This window comes from Panthera onca, chromosome D4 (assembly GCF_046562875.1).
Source record: "Panthera onca isolate mPanOnc1 chromosome D4, mPanOnc1 haplotype 2, whole genome shotgun sequence".
NCBI lineage: Eukaryota > Metazoa > Chordata > Mammalia > Carnivora > Felidae > Panthera > Panthera onca.
The window spans coordinates 52,122,732-52,142,605 of NC_138351.1; the positions used below are offsets into that span (position 1 = coordinate 52,122,732).

Sequence of the window (19,874 nt, forward strand, 5' to 3'; positions counted from 1 at the left end):
AGTCTCCCATTCTCCAAAGGCAACATATATTTTTACATCATGGTGGCTTTGCCATACTGTTCCCTGAACTTAGAATGCTGTTACACCCATTTCCCATCAATTAAAATTCTCCCTACCTTTTTTGTTTGTTTATTTATTTTTATGGGAGAGACAGACAGACAGACAGACAGGGAGACAGACAGAGAGAGCACACGAGCAGGAGAGGGGGAGAGAGAATCCCAAGTAGGCTCCCCGTTGTTAGCACAGGGTCCCATGAGGGGCTCGATTCCATGAACCCTGAGATCATTACCTGAGCTGAAATCAAGAGTCAGAAGCTTAACCGACTGAACCACCTGAGTGCCCTTCTCCCTACTTTTTAGCGATGCAGCTGAAATGCCTCTTAAGCCTCAAGACCTTTGAATACTCCTATCAGTTACAACAGTCCTTCATCTTAGTTTCTGGAGAATTCTGTTTGAAATATATCATCAAACTTTTTAGTTCATTTCACCCAAAGTTGAGCTGTTTACATGGCAGTTTCACCCTGCTAGATGAATTCAGGGCAAGGAAGGTTGTTAATTTGTTACTGGCCACACAGTGCTTTACATCTTGTTGACATTCAAAAACTGAATTGTAAATAAATAGGTAGCTAAAAGTATTTAAGATTCCTACAAGACTTTTTATGATGAAATCAGTTGCCTCGCTAAGTTCTCCAGGTTCTTAGAAGATCTCAAAATAAGAATAGTTGCACAGGTAAGAATGTCCATTGCTCTCTGCAGAAAGTAAGGGACACATGGCATATATGGGTGCTGTGTAAATGTTTTCGTGAATCATGCTGGAGACTGCATATCCCATGACATGGGGCATGCTGTTATCAGAAGCGCTTTTGAAAACCTCACCTTTTATATTTTGTATTTCTTGCTTAATATTGCTTCTCCATACAAACATACAACAATGTAATCCTGAGCTAGGCAAACCTTTACTTTTAAAATGCGTTAAGAAAGAAAAATTGCTTTTAAGCTAAGGAACAGTACAAATTGTTATGGCTTTGTTATAAACTTGTGAGAAGGAGAATTGGGAAGCCTTGACACTCTTAACTTTATGGAGGAGCTAACATGCATCCCTATAAAAAACACAACTACCGTCGTTACAACAGAGAACAAAAATGAATTTAAAACTAATATAAGCTATAAAACTATAATGTATAAATTTTCTGTTCCTTTTTAAAGAGTTAACCTGTCACTGGGAAAATACATGAATTCACTGTCAAATCTTTTATGTGCTTGGGGCCCTTCTACAATATATGTTTTTATACAGAACAGTAGAGTGTACTATCTCTGTACCTCCTAATCAATAGGATTCACTTTCAAAAGGTTGACTGAAGAGAAAAGAAGTTATGTTTCTTGGATCAAAAGCACTTGTACACTTTTTCTATATTGCTAACTTACAAAGTTCAGAAAGGTGTTCTAAAGAACAAAAATGCTGATCTCACAGTACAGGAGAACTCTTCCTTGTGACAAGATTAAAGCAGTGCTAGTAATCGCATTATCACATGAGGCCCTTCAAAACTGGTTTCATTTTATCCTTCTTTTTGTCTTTTTCTTCTAAGTCTGATGTTTTAACATGGAACCCAATTTTGTTGAAAATAGAGAAATAAGCACAATCAGGATGGAATTTATTTTGGACTCAGATATTAAGACTTAAACATTTAAGAATATGTAAATCTGGGGCACGTGGGTGGCTCAGTCCACTAAGCATCTGACTTCTCTCTGACCACCCACGGTTTGTGGCTTTCAGTCCTGTGTTGGGCTCTGTGCTAACAGCTCAGAACCTGGAACCTGCTTCAGATTCTGTGTTTCCCTCTCTCTCTGCCCCTCCCCTGCTTTTGCTCTCTCTCTCTCTCTCTCTCTCTCTCTCTCTCAAAAATAAATAAATAAATAAATAAATAAATAAATAAATAAATAAAAAAAACAGGTAAATCTATCATGAAGCATTCTTGTTATAATCGTTTGCTTCATTCTAATGCTACAAAGCACGGAAGCAGGTTGAGGTATAGTCCCTTTTATTTACAGACTAGCAGAACTCTTGTAAGTGTGCATAACTCCCCCTTGCCACTAAGCACGACAATTGTCCACAACTCAGTTTATCAGTAAGGATTTCTGACATGAGTCTGGTCATCTATACTACTTCTAATAAATTTGAAATCTGTGAGTATTTTGAGTTTTTTCTCTCTTGATATCATCTTACAGACAAATAAGTTATTATGGGATTGGGAAGGCTTATTTATTATACTTTAAAGAATCAATTATTTTCAGTCACTTCAGAAGTTCTCTTTTATACCCAAATAATTATCTTACGCTATAATTTATTTATTGATGACTGAGTTCTACCTACTTTATTTTCAGAAAGTAAGAAAGCTGTATTGGTTTAAATAGTTCAAGTGACTTAGAATAATCTCCCTCCTTTTTTCTCAATTAATGCATTTTACTTATATTTTCTGTTTCTATAACTGAACTTAAAGAAAATCATGCTTTGGGATGCCTAAAATTCAAAGAATCTGAAAAAGCTTTGATTGGTCTTAAAGTCAGAGCACAAGAATGACTACTGCTTCTCCCAGGTAATTGTTGATAACAGATTTAAATTATATTATGGAGGAGGCAGACAGTTAAGGAGAGAGATAAGAAGGTCTGGCAAACTATAGGTAATGGTTGAGAAGAGTTTCCAGAATGCAATAGATAAAAGTCGCAAAAAGAATACTTGAATAAAAGCATAACATTTTAAAATCTAAAAGCCACAATAATGAAGGATGTCATTGTGTCGCCATTTTAAATAATACTTACATGAACCGAAATTGGAATGATAAATACTTACAAAGAAATAAACGGCAGAATAATGGTATAATCTTCTAAATTAGAGTAACCCTGAGGCATATTTATAAGATCATATGCTATAAACCGACACTCACATTTCGATATCGTGTATAGTACAACAACTTAACAGCAACACTTTTCCTACAACACCTTCAAAAGTACAACTGCTTATTCCATTATAGTTCAGAGTAGTTACTTAAAGAGGAAATCTCCTTAGCTTGCAGTTTTGGGCTATTGCATCCATAGTGTCTTGGGTCTGCTTTATATGTATCTTAAAATAACTCCTTTCTCCTCTTGAGAAAAAATGGACTCAATTATTACTCTATACATTCTCCTAAATCCAAGGGAGTACCATTCTTCAACAACCTGTTCAGTGGACTTAGAAAATAAATAGAAAAGCTGTACATTATTCAATGCATCTTGGCAACACACTAAAACCCTTAGAGCAAATGATAAATGATCCAATGTCTTCTTCAAATCTTACCTGGTTTACTCTTTTTAAAAATCCAACCCTTGCTGTCTACCATGCAAAGCTCCTGGCCACTGGCTGAAATCCAAACTGGGTAGTTGATCATGATAATTCCAACATGTCATGGGCGGCAGCATCTCTCAGAGTCCCACAAGCCAACTGCTTGAAGTGAACCTGCAACAAACAAGGTATTTCTTCATTTTAATGGAAAAATAGTGAACCATGACCTAGGTCTAGCAGGCATCACTAGTTAATCAATAATGGAATCATGAAAGAGTATGTGAAGGGCCATAAATGCCTCTCAAGATGCTGATAAACATTAAAGCCAGAAGACTGAAGTTTATGTGCTACAGAAGGTGTTTTTGCAGAGTGCACGGTCCTCTTATTGATCTATTTAAGCTGTCGGTATAAATAAACATTATTGATATTAAAACCCACATATTTTTGGTGTGTACCCCTTCTCTTTCATGTAGGTGACCACTTGGGGTAATCAGAATAATTTTCTGACTCTACCTATAGAACGCTTAGGGTAACTGAGCAAAGAGAGTCAAAAAGGCCAAACTCATCACCAGCTAAAGAAAATTCCACATGTTGGTTTAGATCCAGGATAGTTTCCTTTGTGAGTTCTGACACTCTGGTCAGTGTCAACATTCACTGTAAAAAACGTGCATCACGTCTGTAGGAGAGCATGTGAGAAACACCTTTAAGGGGCATATATGAGGTACTGCATATTCCACAGCTACCTTTATCCATGTTGAGACACAGACTATAAAACAGTAACCAACATGAACGTATTGTAGTCAGAATCTGTACACAAAGGAAATGCCCATAGCCCAGGGAAGTAATTACATGACTGAATTTGGGGACAGCATACTACATACCTAATGTTTCAACTATCAATGTCTGTATGACTAAATATGGTGTTTAAACTTTTAAGCATGTTTGATTTCAATTCAAGGAGGAAAAAAAAACATGCATAATCAACAACTCTTATTATACTCGTACCTGCCACACAAATAACTCTGTTCAACAGAAATTTAGGAAACCAGTGAACAGATTAGCTTATTGGGCTTTCCAGGATAGACTTTAATAACTATTAGGTTTTTTTTTTTTTTTTTTTAGCTACAGCAACCATATTTAGTTATGCAAATACAAAACCAGAATTATTATTATTTTCTAAATAGTGCAACAGAAATGGTTGAGAGGCTATTCTAAGTCTGTAGGGGGACTCATGTGGATGATTATGTGCTGCAGATTCATGGACACAGGTGCAAAAGCTGATTTTAACAAGCCACAAAATGATATATCCTCATGCACCTGTGATTAGAGCTTCAAGTATTCCCAGAAGGCAATGGGGAGACTTCGTTAAAAGGCACAGTAGTGAGATATCCTATTGTGCCATTTCAACAGAAATGGTAAGAAGGCAACGGGTTGAAGTCAAGTACATACTTCAGACTAAAATGCAGTATTTCAAAGTAAATCCTTAAAAGGAGGAATGTATACCTGGACACTAAGCGATCACTCTGCAATTCAGAACAGGAATGCGGACACTATTACTGACCCACCCAGACCCCCACCTCCACAACAAACACATCCAGACACACACATGCACACACAAGGCTAAAATGTTCTAATCTGTTGATTTAAGCCCTGGTATTTGTTAAGTTAAAACCTTAGTCAACTTATGGATGCAAAATGTTTCTATGCATGCCAAAAATCATTATTACTTCTTTTCTGCGTTATGTATGCTCTAAAAATTCAAATCAATTCCCTTATAAAACAAATATGTTCTCATGAGTGGTAATCCTTTTTGGTCTCTTGGAAGCCATGTAGGATACTGAAAGATGTCATATGCTGGTGGACCTAATGACAGGGAAGTGTTTATAAACATAATCTCCAAGCTCCCAAACTAACTTTAAATGAAAACATTTTGAAAGCCTCTTGCTTTAGAAGCAGCTATCTGTGCCCTGGTGTGACTTCTTACACTTCAGTTCTGCTACTTACAACAAAAAAGTAAATATAAGTAAATCAATGTAGCTACTTGTTTTCTAAAATGAGCTTTATTTCATTATTCAAAGAGGATGCTATTGATCCCTTCTTTGAAGGGACAGGTTCTGTGTATTTCCTTCAGTACTGATGGTTTTCCACTGACTGTTGATAACTGACTTATCCATGACCCCACTTATTTATTCCACAAATTTTAATTGAGTACCTCAGTTGTTCCAGGTATGGGATTAGGTGCCTGGATACAAAATGGAAAGACACATTCTCTTCCCATAAAAAAGACTGTCATCTATTCTATTCTGATTTGTTAGCATATATTTGTAACAACGAAAGGAAGCAACATTAGACCAAATAAAATGAATTGGCTTTATTTTTTATCCTACTCATATATGACAGACCATGGGATTTTCTGAAGTTTGTCACTGAGCACAGCATTATAGGTCAAAGACAAAGCTACAATATCAAATGACTGATTCACACAGTTCACTCACATAAAGTGTTTACTGGATGTGATGGTTTTGTATCACTGTTAAGTTTTTCTCCATAAGCCAATTAACTCTCAAAATGGTTCAGAAAAATCCAACCAACTTGTACATTGATGTTTCTAGCATCCAACATAGAGTCAGTGCCTCCCAGATGTGTGTACTGGGCTTCACATACAATCAATCCTGTGCTGTCCACATCACAGTTCATGGATATATATATATATATATATATACAGTAGGATCTGGATGAGTACATAACCCCATGATACACCTGTATTTCTAATACACCACTCTCTCACCCAGCTTACTTGGCATGGTGTCTAAACAACTTTATAGATTTCCAACTCACTTGATTTTAAATAACCAAGCTCTGAGTAGGTTTTATTTTGGAAAGAAGATACCAAAAGTCAACAAACAAAATAACAGGATTTCTGAGTACTCAATTTTAAATGAGTTTAATTTTCTGAAAGCAACAGATGACATTTCTCTCTCTCTCTTTAAAGCCATGTTTTTCCAATGGAAAAAATATAGACACAAGGAGAAGACTGTGATGATAGATTGTGACAAAGATGATGATTAGATTAAAATATAAATAGCACACTGGCATTTTTTTGATGCTCATTTGGTATGTTTAGCTACATTGTAACTAATTACAAACTTAAAATAATCTTCCAAGATACTCATTTAATATTTTTACTTCAGAAACCTGGCAGGAAGCCCCATGGGTGACAAAAGCAAAATTTAGGGTAATTCTGTCAATATCTGAGAATACAGTGCCTGATACTAAAACACAAACAATTCTCTTCATTTCTATCTTGGCTCAAAGATGCCTAATTCTGAATTTGACTATGTTCTATAAACTTTGAGAATTAAAGTAGTCCATATTCTTGTTGGTATTTTCCTTAAATGAGGGATCCAATTAGTCACATTTCTAAATTTTCTACAAATGACACTTGTCTCAGTACTTTTTCCTTTCTTTCCTGTTTTTTCCCCTTCTTTCCTCCTTTTCTTCTTTTCTCCATTGTCTTCTTCTTTACCTTCCTTCTTCCCATCCTTCCTTCCACTCTCCCTTCTTTTCCGCCTTTGCGTTTCAACAAACGTTTAAGCATCTATTGCATTCTGTATAATGTGCTTGCTCCGAGCACAAGGCAAGTCCAAAGATTCAGTTCCTGCCCATGTATTGCTCATCATCTGGCCAAGTGGACAGAGAAGTGAACTGGTGCCTCATGGAAGAGGGGCAGGGACACAATATGCCTTCACTTCAGAATATATTATACTTGAATACAAAAATAGTTCTTAAAAATTTGACCCTAGCTTGGCAAGCCTTGTCAAATTAGAATTTACAAACCAAATTTAATCATGTGCTGGAAGTTCCCAAATACCTCACTCTGAGTTTATGCTTTGTAGAACAATCCTTTAAATTCTCAGAGCTCATAAACAAATGTCTAAGGGTCAGTTGTATCGCTTAAATGTGAGCTACAACCAGAAGCCCATGAGCCAGACAAAAGTGAGCTGAAGAAAGCAAACTGAGCTTAAGGACATTCCAAGCAACATTCTAAACGTGATTTTTGTCAGACAGAACACATCTGTGAACTGGTTTTGGTCCTCGGCCACCGGTTTGAGATCCTGCTTTACAACCACTGAGGGGTCATCACTCACTGCTAGTTTTGCAAAATCCCCGGTAGTTAAAATTTTCTCTTCAAAAAGTCTCTCAAAAGGGGTAGAAAAAAATCCCTCTAGCCTAGCAACTAGCTCATCAAAATCACCAAGGAGTGTGTTTAATAATGTGGATCCTTGGGCTCTTTCCCAGAATTAATAATTCCCCATTTTTGGAGTGATATTGGGAATTCTGCAGATGACAGTTCCCCAGATTACACTTAGACATACTACTCTTTAAGAACTACTCTCCTAGAACAAAACATAGTTTTGACATGTTTCATTATTTCTCCACAACTTTTAATTTATTACACTTATTTCTCTTTTAATTTCAAACAATTAGTCTATTTTGGAAGAAATATTCTTCCACAAGTTGCATAAATTGAGAGATCCCCTTCAATGATCAATATTTTTCCTTCAAATATTTAAGAACTTAATATTCAATATACACATGATCTTCATCACTCTTTTATCTAATACAGCTTTATTGTTTTCATTACTAAGGAGACTCCCTAAGAATAAAGAGAAACCATGATGAAAGACTATTATATAACAATCGTAAGAAAGGAGGAATCAAGATAAACATTAATAAAAGAGTGGGGGAGCACCTGGGTGGTTCAGTGGTTAAGCCTCTGACTTTGGCTCAAGTCAGGATATCCCGGTTTGTGAGTTTGAGCCCTGCACCAGGCTCACTGCTGTTGGCCAGATCCCACTTTGGGTCCTCTGTCCTCCTCTCTCTCTGCCCCTCCTCCCCCCCTCAAATAAATAAACATTAAAAAAAGGAAGAATCAAGTTCTCTTTGGTGTAAGGAAGCACTGTACAAGGAATGTGAAACAAGAAATGAAGGGGCTTCGTAATCTCATTACGAGTTTGATTTCAAGAAGAAACTTGATGTCTCTGTACATGACCACCATCAATAACAGGGCCACACATAGCATGAGTTTCACAGCAATTACACTTCCTGATGGATGCAGTCAGTGTATTTGAGATTTGTAGCCCCAGTTACAGAGGTAGTGATGGTGGAGTTTTTCAGGAGTTAGATAGTTTTCTAGAGAGAAGGATAGGAAACTAACAAGTATTTGGCAAGTAGCCACTGTAAATCAGTGTGCCATGCTGAGTGCTTTCCACATATCTTCTCATTCATCTTCATGACAAACCTGGGAGACAGACATTTTCATTCCCACCTGGCGACTGAGAAGAACTGGAGTCAGAGGCAGTGAGTGGCTGGCAGGTGGCCCAAAAGCTAAAAGGGAGACTGACTTCTTGATTGAATAGGCCGTGTTTTTTCTGATATAAATAAATGGTCTGTATGTTGTTTGCCTATCAATTTGCTTTTTTCCAGGTATAAGTCCATGTCAACCATTTCTCTTTTCTATTTCTAATGCTTGCTTTCCTCTAACCACTACATTCCATATTATCCCAAAATCAGGAACTGAGGGATAAAATACAAGAGAGACAGGGTAATGTTTTTTCTTTTTGGCTGTCCAAAAACCAACACACTTCTCTTCCCATGAGCTCTCTGACTTTTACTAGGAAAGCAGGATGGAGCTTGAATTATTGCATTATTACTGCATGTTGTATTATTAACATAAAGATAATCTTGGAGAAAAGAAACATTTCCCCTACTACCTGGGGGAATGAGAGGGGCTTAGATGTGATCTCACTCAACCAATATGACCTAAGCTTGGATGTTTGAGAGAATGACACAAAGATTAAAAAAAAAATGTGTGTGTGTGTGTGTGTGTGTGTGTGTGTGTGTGTGTGCATTTTAAGGTCAGACTCGTGCCAGTGGTGGCTAAAACACTAGGCTTTCCTGCAGTGTGACCTTGTTTATTTACCCAGCGCCTAGCCTCCTAAGCTTTCTTGTTCCTTTCCAGAAGCTATTTTTGTGAGGTTTGCATCTACTGCTAAATTCTTTTTCTGCTTAAGAGAGCCAGAGTCATTTTCCAATACTTTCAACTAAAACCTCTGATACATAGATCTGCTTTTCAGATTGATAGGAAATCTACTAGGACCCACCTGGGAGACTGACCCAAAGTAACATGGAGTATATCAAAGAGAATAGCAAAAGAGAGAGGAAAGCAGGAAAAAGAAAATTTAAATAGAAAAACTGTGTTTGAAGTTATGAGGCTTGATTTCCGCTCAGGTCAAGATCTCACGGTTTGTGTGATGGAGCCCTGCATCAGGCTCCATGCTGACAGTGCAGAACCTGCTGGAGATTCTCTCTCTCCCTCTCTCACTGCTCCTCTCCTGAACATGCTCTCTCTCTTTCTTTTTCTCTCTCAAATAAAATAAAATAAAACTATAAAAAAGAGAAATATCTGCACTCCCATGTTCATTGTAGCATTATTCACAGTAACCAAGTAGTAAAAACAACCTAAATGTCTATCAAAGGATGATTGCAAAAAGATGTTTTATAAATACACACACACACACACACACACACACACACACACACACACACATTTCAGTCATGAGAAAGAAGAAGTCTTGTCATTTGCTACACCATGAATGGACCTGACCTTGAGGGCATTATGCTAAGTGAAATAAGTAAGATAAAGATAAACACTGTATGACATAACTTATATTTAGACTCTAAAAAGCCAAAATCATCAAACCAGAGAATAGCATGATAGTTACCAGAGACTGGAGGTTAGGAACATAATGGGATGTTGGTTAAAAAGTATAAACTTTCAGTTAGAAGATGAATAAGCTCTGAAGATCTAATGCATAGCATTGTGATTATGATTAGTAATGGTATATGTTTATAATATGGTATCATACACTTGAAAGTTGCTAAGAGAGCAGATATTTAATGTTCTTACTACAAAAACAAAATGTTAAGTATGTGATGTGATGGAAGTATTAGCTAACAGTATGGTGGTAATCATTTTGCAATATGAGCCTGCATCGGGCTCTGTGCTGATGGTGGGGAGCCTGCTTGGGATTCTGTCTCTCCCTCTCTCTGCCCTTCCTCTGCTTGTACACTCTCTCTCTCTCTCAAAATACATAAATAAACTTAATAATAAATAAATAAATAAATAAAAGTTTTGGGGGGACAGAGGCCATTCTAGGTTTTTTTCATTTCCACATGAATTTTGGAATCAGTTTGTAATTTCTGTAAAAAAAAATCCTACTGAAGTTGTGGTGGTATTAAATGTATAAACTACTTTGGAGGAAATTTATACCTTAACAATAATGAGTTTCCCAACTCACAAACACAGTATATTTCTACATTTATTTAAGTCTTCAATTTCTGTCAGCAATGTTTAGTAGTATTCAGTATATAGGCCTTGCACGTATTTTGTGCAAGATTTATCTCCATGTATTCAATATAATTTTATGCTATTGTAAATGGTATTGAAGCTTTTTGTAGATTTCAAATGCCTAATGCTTTGTTGCCAAAATATGGAATTACAGTTAATGTTTGTCTGTAGTTCTTGTATTCTGCAACTATGTTAAACACAAACATCAATCAGTCCTAGTACTTTTTGTGTGGATTCCAATGGATTTTCCACATAGAAAATCATATTATCTGTACTTAAAAGCAGTTTACCTCTTCTTTTTCAATCTGGATGCCTTTCATTTCTTGCTTTATTGAGCCGGCTAGGACTTACATTACAATGCTGAATAGCAATTATGGGAGCTAACATCCTTATTTTTTTCTGACCTTAGGAGGAAAGTATCTTTCACCATTAAGAATGATATTAGCTATAGCTGTTTGTAGTGTCCTGTTATCAGTTGATGAAGTTACGATTTATTCATAGTTTGTTCAAGGTATTTTTTAAAATCAAGAATTGATGTTGGGGGAACCTGGGTGGCTCAGTCAGTTAAGCGTCTGACTTCAGCTCAGGTCATGATCTCACAGTCCATGAGTTCCAGCCCCGCATCGGGCTCTGTGCTGACAGCTCAGAGCCTGAAGCCTGCTTCAGATTCTGTGCCTCCCTCTCTCTCTCTGCCCCTCCCCTGCTCATGCTCTGTCTCTCTCTATCTCAAAAATAAATTTAAAAACATTTAAAAAATTAAAAAAAAGAATAGATGTTGGATTTTGTCAAATGCTTATTCTGTATCTACTAAAATGATAATGATTTTTCTTTAGTTTGTTAGTATAGTTAATATGGTTGCATTGATTATTTTCTAAGTGTTAAGCCAAAATTTTCCCTCCCAGATGTTTTTAAATATAACTGACATAAGCATTGTGTAACTTTAAGGTGTACAGTGTGTTGATTTGATATGCATATACATCGTGAAAGGATTTCCTTGGGTAACACCAACTGCCACCTCACATATTTATTTGGTGGGGGGAGGGGTCAGTGAGAACATTTAAGTTCTACTTTCTTATCAAATTTCATTTACATAATACAGTGTTATCAGGTATAATCACCATGCTATAGATTACATCTGCAGATCTTATTCATCTTATAACTGGAAGTTTATACTCTTTTACCAATCTCTCCTATTTCCCTCACCCTCCAGCATTTGGCAACCAGTGGAAAATAGTTTGAAGTTTCTCAAGAATTTTTTAACATATGTTTTCTTTTTTTAATGTTTATTTATTTTTGAGAGATAGGGGGAGAGAGCATGAGCAGGGGAGGAGCAGAGAGAGAGGGAGACAGAAGCTCCAGAGCTGGCTCTGCACTGACAGCAGTGAACCCAATGCAGGGCTCAAAGTCACAAACTGAATGGCGAGACCATGACCTAAGCTGAAGTTGAACACTCAACCGACAGAGCCACCCAGGTGCCTCATGAAGTTTCTTAAGAATTTTAACATATACCGATAACAAAATCTAGTCATTTGACTTCTAGGTCTTTATTCATAAGAAAGAAAGCATATGTCCATACAAAGATTTATATACATCTATTCAGAGCAGCTTTTCGGTTTTAGTCAATGGTTGGAAATTACTTAGATGTCCCTCAATAAGTGAATGAATAAATAGTGTTATATCCATATAGGAGAATTCTACTCTGTATTAGAAAGGAATGAATTATTGTTTTATGTAAGTAACATAGTAATGATTCACAAAATAATTATGCTACATGAAATATGCCAGATTCTCCCACCCTAAAAAAGAGTATAAACTCTATTATTCCATTTATATAAAATTCTAGGGAAAAAATTCAAATTAATTATAGTTACAGATAGCTGTTAAGTGTTTGCCTGGTGATGGGGAGAGGGAACAGAAAGGAGAAATTAAAAGGACATGCAAGAAAACTTTTGAGGGTGACTGATATGTTTATAACTCGACTGTGATGATCGTTTCATGAGTGTATACATGTGTCAAAACATACAAAAAAAAGTACACTTTAAATATGTGCAGTTTTTATATTTAAATAACACTTCAATAAAACTGGTTTAAAAAAACATATGAGATATAAATATAAAGTTTCATCTAATTATCTCTTTGAAAAAATCTTTTCTATCTGTAGTAGTTGACAGAGAAAAACTGTCCCAAATCTTGTTGGGAACAGAATTTCCTTGAGCAGAGAAACCATTGCCCTTCTACTAGGAAGAAATTTACAACCCTGATAAAATGTTGAAGAAATTTCTAATGAACTTTCACAATAGTATGGCCTCTTTTAAAATTAAGAAGCCACTCAATAGCTGTTAATCAGGCATTCTAATGCTCTTTAGCTACATATTCTTTTTTCTTGCATCCAGATAGCAATGATTACATAATCAATCTTTTTACTTTAAAAGTATCTCTACTGAGAAAGAATATTTTTTGGTCAGCTTAGCCCTATGCTCTTGCAGACTTTTAAAGAATATTGTGACATAGGCTCTTAACAAATTTGCTATATTTTTTATTTTTAACATGAATCATCTAAACAAAGATGAGAAGGATGGAAGGAGGTAGGGGGAGAGGGGAAGAGAGGATAGTCCAAAGGAACAGAGAAATGACTAGTGGAATATAAGTGAAATTTTGAGGAGGAAACAAAAGACTTTAACATTTTTTAAAAGAAAGTGGATGACTATGAATTAGATTTTGAAATTAATGGTAAACTTGCAGAGTAGCTGAGTAAGAGGATCACAGGGGCATGCACAGTACTGTGTAGTATTGTAGTGTTTTATTCTGATTAAGTGACTTTACAGTATCTACAAAATCATTACTTTGGGTTCAAATAACTCCCTCTCCCTCTACCAAAAATATATTTCTGCCTTTACATAAGATAGAGTACAATTACTATTGGCCTGAGAAAACTTTAATAGTTTTATTAACATGTGCTAATGTGAAATAAACTCACAAGTGGCTTATTGAGGTTGCTGTTTCCATTTGAAATAATTGCTTATATTACATTCATCCTATAGGAGATTTCACAATGGAAGAAATCACCTTGTGCCTTTACACTTAATCAGAGCTCTGCTGTGTCAGGAAAAAAGGAAAGCCTGACCTTCTTGCTTTTAATGACCCAAAGGGAGCTATCTATTACATTAAATGCCATGACAACCCACAAAATATAAAGGATTTAAGGCAGAGACAATATATCATCCCAACTTCTCATACAAACTGATTAATAGTCCAGGTACTAAGCAAAATACCAACAGAGAATAATCCTGACACCTGTTCCAAGGACTGATGAAGAAACTATGCTGAATGAAAGTTTAATCACTGATTTCCTTTGCACATCCAGTTTCCTAACGAGACCACATAATTACAAGTGAGAAGATTCAAATCCTTGGCTAATACATAATTATATCTGGAATCATAACTACTAAACTAGGAAATTGAATCATTTCAAGAGGATGTTTTTCACACACAAAATAGGGATATATTTAACAAGGGGGACTCTGGGTTTCTGTTTACAGATATAAAATCTTAGGTACAATTTTGGAAAGACCCAAAAAGCTCAGCAAAAGGATTCTGATACTTTGTGGAAGAAAAATTCAGTAAAAAAAAAAAAAAAAAATAGTATATGATATTTTGTAAAGGAAGCTTTTGCTAAGCTTCAACTCTAAAGTGTTCATTAAATTTTGGAAACAGTTGACAATAGACATTTTTAAGGGATGATTCAGATACCTGCAGTTTCACATGTAAAGATGAGAAGAAATTGAAATCTGTCAAACATTGTCATCATCATCTTTAAGGCAGCCCACTGTTAGATTGTTGGGCAGAGAGGCTGCAAACTCTTAGAAACACCTTGCATTTTTTATCTTAAATTCTCTTTTGAAGAAAGTTGCTTCTCAAGTTCAAGTTTTAAATGAAATCAGTGTCAAGTAATAAATGCTTTCCCTAATGTAAACTGAGAACTAGGAGAAATGTAAGGAGAACCAATGAATATTAACTAGAAGTCCTATCCATATTACCACTCAGCTTGACCGTACTTCGTGTGTGTATGTTAACGGTTCTTGTTTGAAGAAGACCTCAAAATGTGGATAGACAGACTCAGGTGCTGGATACCATGAGGACTTCAAACATTGTGACCAATGAGAACTGACTTAATCCTGTTAAGTCCTGTAATAAGATTGTAGCATGGAATCCTACGCTTGAATGCAGCTGGATCCATGGTTATGGTGATCAAAGAGTTGATCACTAAAACCCCAAATCTTCCAATTTTAAGCTCAAAACAAAATTTAGAAATGAGAGAGTCATTGAATTTTAAGGCACTTGAGAAACCTAACCATGTCCTCTAACTCCTCCCCTTCTAACTCTCTCCTGTTCCATTTTCAAGAAATAACTGAGCACCTTCTATATTCAAGGCAATGAGTTTATTTTACAGTTAAAGAAGTTGGCATACAAAAAGATTAGATGGTTTCTCCAAAGCAATTTGTGTGATTTGGCCTGTTTTGTAATTACCATCACAAAATCAAATTCTCTAGTCCATTGCTCTTTGGTTATGTCATGTTATATCACATTAAAAATCTGAATTTATGAACTTCAGTAGAAAACAGTGGCAAATAATAAATATGGAAAAATTATAGGGGTAGAGAAATCTTTATGATATTCTAATAATCCCCAAACAACCATTGTCAGTCATAGATCAAAAGAGACATACTGTTGGCATATCTGATGTAATGTGATTTTTAATAAGGAAAACATTTACATCTTAAACTTATTCCCTGAATGTTCTTTATTTCTGGAACCTTTCTAGATGACCAGCAGTTCTTTTTTTTTTTTTTTTTAATATAAACTATTTTTATCACTTAAAAACACCATATTCATATTGCTAGATTTAATAAAAAGAAGATGAGATGGTCAATTAACTGAGAGAGACTCAGTATTGGTTGGATTATTTAGTGGTTTAGATCATCTCACCAATATTATCCAAGGGGAGTGTGTCACTCCCCAGAATGCACAAGAATGCCTAATGGAGACCAGCAAGAAAATTCCAGAACTTCATTTAAGTGTTTTGCCTTATTCTTCCCTAATTTCTATTTTAAGTGTCTTTATTAGAGTAAAAACTATGCATATCAGCTTCAAAGTACACAATTCTTTGTATAGGGTACAATAAAGATGTAGGACTCATAAAGATGTTAAGGGCACAGGCTCCAGGGCCAGGCTGAATTTAAAGTTTAAAACAGCTCTATCATTTACCACTTACCTACCTGCTTAGTACAATGATGCAAACAGAAGACATCAAGGAGATGTAAAAAAAAAAAAAAACACACACACACACAAACTAAGTACATAAGAGTGTAAAGGAGGGTGTATAATTTATACTGAGAAGTCAAAGAAGACCTTCCAGATAAACATTTTAATCTGACACTTGACTGGTAAGTAAGAAATAGGATGGGGACTCTTAGCTAACGCTTAGCTGCCAGCCACCCGAAGAATACAGAAGGCCCCTACTTATTTTGCTTCCATTCATTGGTAAAACTCTTTCACTGCAACTGAGCATATACTATGAATGAGGCATTCTTTTAGCTATTTCACATGTGCGACAGCATCCATGACTCATGATAACCTTACGTTGAAGATATTCTCTTCTTTAGAAAAATAAAGCTCAGAGAAGCATACCTTTTTCATTACATTTATGTATGCCAGTTAAAAAAAGAAAAGTTACACAGGCCAAAGTGAAATTTTGAACCATGAAGATTCAGCTCAGCTATTCTTGAGGCATTCATTTAGCACACTGGGCATTTTGTCAGTATGACTTCCAACTTGTGTATTTGTCAGAGAGAGACGTATAATTATCTTGAACGCAATATAGAATACACATTGTATATTGAGCTTACATTATTTATCTCAGTTTGGAGACCTAGAAGCAAAATTTTATCTGATGATACTTATTTCTTTCCAATATGTGTCACATAATAGCATCCCAAGTAGACTTAACTAAAAATCTTATAAAAGTGGCTAAGAAATGTTTCTAGCTTAGTTTAAACATGTTTGGTAGCTTTACCAGTGAAAACTTTTCAGATTGTCATTATAAGTAGAATGTGTCAAATAGCTAAAAGTAGAGTTGTTCTAGGTGAAATACGGTTGAGGTAGGCCAGAAGAGTTGTAATGAACATAATTTGAAATGTGAATATTGTACAGTTCAAATTTAATGGATTGAACAGCCACTTCATTAATCTGAAAAACAGTATTTTTGTAAAAGATATCTTTTCAACAGGAACTTATTTTATTTGCCTCCTCCCCATTCTGTTGTCCTTGTTCCCAGGAAAGTGGGTTGATGGTAGGGATGAAATATTGTATTAATTCGTACACAGTACAAGAACAGCGAGCAGTGTTAGCAGTTACTAACTTTCAAAGGCTCCCAGTCTGGTCATTTAAGTCACACTTTTGTCTGCCACAAAGGCTATGGTCTAACTTTTAGAGGCTCAATGATGCAATCCCGTCAAATCCAGCTCCAGATTTTGTTGGAATTAAGCATATCAAAACAAGAAGAGATAAAAAGGTAGCTTGAATGGTCATTCTCTCAGACATCTGTGCAGTAAGTCAAATCAAAAGATCATCAGCAAGTAATTCACATATGCTGCAGCCATACAAGAAGCAACAGAGTTAAAACAGGTACTCGCCCTTCATCCTGCCATGATTCCCACATCCTTTCAAGGTTCACTGAGTGCATACCAGGCTGCTATTATACTGATGTGCTTCACAATTGGAACAAAAAGATTCAAAGCACTTCTACCCTCAAAAACACCTAAGAGAGGCAAAGGAAGGGGGTTTAATTTATTTCTCTGGACACTATTGATTTATTTGTGAATGTGTATCATACTGTTGGTTAATCCCCACATTTCTTTTGTGGAAGAGAAAATTCATGTTTGCAAAGCATGTACTGGGTTGGTCTTGGTAGAAGTCTCACCAAGAGATTCGTTCACCAAGTCTGAAGAGGTTAAATGGCATCCCCAAAGTCACTGGATTTGCAGCTATCAGCAGTAGAAGGAGACGTTGGATTGGCTGGAACTGAAGCTCGTGTTTCTCCAAAACCATGGTCAAAATGGTTTGTTCAGTTATCAAGCTTCAAAGGGCAAAAACCAAAATTGACTGTCCTAGTGATGAGATTCTGCCTGGCAATATTAGTCCTGTGGTGTTTAATTAGCAGGTATGATACATAAAAAGCTATACTTGAAAATGTTCATGTTATTAAAAATTGTAATAATCATAAAACCCTCACTTCTTGAATGCTTCCTCTAGGCCAAGCACTGTTCCAAGCAAACGCTTAAGAAACTATCTTATTGAATCCTCATGAAAACCTTATTATTTTCCCCCTCTTACAAATCACAAACTGAGGCTTAGAGAAGCTCAGATACTTGCTATATTCACACGGTCAGTGAGTGGCAAGCACAGCCTTAGAATCAAGGGCTGACTTAAAAGCTTATTTCTTCAGTTAACAATGTAAAACTTCTTACAGTGAGTGACAACTTACCTGTTATATTTATCCTAATAAATAATCATTAGATTGTCATATAATCTAATCACCAGATAACCTAACCATTGGGAAGTAATAACTGCCCAAACACACAGAAAGGGGAGAAACTTTTAACGCAAGAGTCAAGAGATACAGGTGAGCTCAAATTTAACATAACACAATGTGTAGTAGGAAAATTATGGCTTCCATATAAATTTCAAAGTAATAGGAGGGTCAACCATATTCATTGGCTTGTGGTTCTCTCCTCTTCTTCATTTTCAAAGCCAGCAATGGTAGGGTGAGTCCCTCTTATGCTTCAAATTCCCTCTCCCCTTCTTCTATCTCACCTCTCTCTTTACTAGAGCCAAGAAAGGTTCTACCCCTTTGAAGAATTTATATGGTTAGATTGGTTTCTTCCCATTTAATCCAGGAAAATCTCCATCCCCTTGTAATGTTAATCATACCTGTAAATTTGCATACCTGTAAATTTCCACATAAGGTAAATTATTCACAGGTTCCAGGGATTAGGGGGTAGTCATCCATGGGGGATGAGAGTAGGGTCATTACACTGCCTACCGCAATCCCTATTCAACAATATAAAGAAGTAAACTACTGACATGCGCAACATAGATGAATCTCAAATTTACCACGCTAAATGAAAATGCTATATACTGCATTATTCCACCTATAGGACTGACATTTGGAAAAGGCAAAATTATAGAGATAGGAACAGATCAGTGATTTTCAGCCATTGAGGATGAGAGAAAGGGACAGACTACAAAGAAGCTTGAGGTGACTTTTTGAAATAAGAGAAACACTTTACCTTTTTTTGTGTGTGATGATGGTTATATTGTTATATGCATTTGTCAAAATTCATATAACTGAACTCCAGAAATAATGAATTTTACTGTGTGTAAATTATAATACGGCAATAAACCTGATTTTTTTAAAAAAGAGAAGAAAAAAGTACTAATGGCTCACTAAGTCACCTTGAATCTCAAGATGCTAGAACTGGAAGGAGGGCTTATTAATATGGTGATACTATGTCCCTAATTTTTTGAGACTTTCCTGAATGCTTTAGATTTCATGCATTCCTTCTGTGGAACTCCAAATATGTCAATATTTTAGTAGGCCAAATATATTTCTTACACCCAGGAAAAATCCCATCACATCTCAGTTGTTCCAGTTTTGGACTGGAAACATAATTACTATCATTCTCAAAGGTCACAGAGCCTATTCCCATCATTTTAAAGAAGAAGCCAGTGAGATAGAGTAATTTGCTTGAGGTCACATATCTCATTAGTATGAGAATCAGAAGTAGAATTCAGGTCTCCCAGCTTCAGCCCAAAACTCTATCAGTGAACTGAAGGATTCCTACAAGTCTAAGGGAAACTATAATTGTTTCTGTCAATCCCTATATTTAAGCATTAATGAGACACCTGTGCAACCACACACATTGTGAACGGAGCTGGAGTTAGCACACATAATTGGAAACAATTTTAGCAATTACATTTACTTTCCAGATGTGTATACTACTCTTGGACCCTTGAGGAATGAAGTCATACAGCATTAGACTTAGAAATTGATTAAACAACCAGATACCTTTCGGTGTATTGGCTTTAA

General features: G+C 36.0%; 1 protein-coding gene across 10 annotated transcripts in view; it reads right to left on the reverse strand.

Annotated features, from left to right (window-relative positions):
• LINGO2 (leucine rich repeat and Ig domain containing 2) overlaps positions 1 to 19,874 on the reverse strand; it is a 1,156,543-nt gene that overhangs the window by 310,896 nt on the left and 825,773 nt on the right. For all 10 annotated transcript variants that reach the window (XR_013551751.2, XM_060609541.3, XM_060609537.3 and 7 more), the window contains one exon: positions 3,331 to 3,489. The gene's annotated coding sequence lies outside the window, so the exon portion shown is untranslated. The remainder of the gene's footprint in view (positions 1 to 3,330; positions 3,490 to 19,874) is intronic.